Raw genomic sequence first — 1,017 nt, forward strand, 5'->3', positions numbered from 1 at the left:
CGCTGCTTAGTGTTCTCTGTCCCTGGCAACGCTGGCTCTGTGGATACAGAGCAAAGGTGGATTTCTAACCAGAGATCTACGAGCAATACGATTATCTGTGTAACAATTTTTAAAATACTTGCATTAATTTACTTTCAGAAATTATTTCCCAGGTTCCAGGCTGTATCAGTAGTAGCAAAGTTTTATTAGAGACAAGCTTTGGCAGTTGCCAGACCACGGAGCCCAGCGCAGTCTCGCCCGCGCGAGGAGCTGGGCACAGGCAGTGGAGGTGCAGCCAGTGGCAGCGTGGGCAGCAGGGGGGCAGCAGCTCCGTGGGGTCCCTTCCGACCTGGAACTTCCAGGGCGCTTTTGCCTTGCTTTTTCCAAACGGTTTGTTCTTGGAGAGCCCTCCTCAGGGGGACGTGCGTGGCTGGCAGGGAAGCTCCCTTGCCTGCAGTGACCTGCCGAGGGAGAGCAGGAGATATTCCTTTGTGGGGGGTTCTCTGACATCCCCCGGCTCCTGTACTGACCTGTCCTTTCCCTCTTCCCCCTGGCTTGCTTAATTTTGAGTACTTGTTGAAAGAACTGTGACTGACTCATTCCCCGTGCCAGTTCCTCACGTTTGTGTTGTGCTGAGAGTCTCATTTAAACACATTGACTATTAGTAATCCCCCGTGCCAAGAATATTTTCTATGGATAAGCGTATGCGAGTCCCGTAGCTGCATCCCCCCACTGCTTTCCACCACAGCCCAATTAATCCCTGTGCTCTACCACCAAGGGTCACAGCCATGATCCTGCTCATCTGACTCCTTGCACTGCCTCTCTCTGGGAAAAAGAAACCACCTCCAACCCCTCTTCACCACCCAGAAAAGCCTGGAGACCTCGCATCCTCCTCTTCCCCATGCACAGAGCAGGACTAAAGCAACCCCCGGTCCCACTCAGGCTTCCAGAGGACACCTCACCTTGCACATCCCCACGCAGAGCACGCCGGCTCAGGGCAGGCACGGCTGGCACAGGCTGGCCTTGAGTCCACCACTC

Source organism: Merops nubicus, unplaced genomic scaffold (genome assembly GCF_000691845.1).
Source record: "Merops nubicus isolate BGI_N331 unplaced genomic scaffold, ASM69184v1 scaffold26427, whole genome shotgun sequence".
NCBI lineage: Eukaryota > Metazoa > Chordata > Aves > Coraciiformes > Meropidae > Merops > Merops nubicus.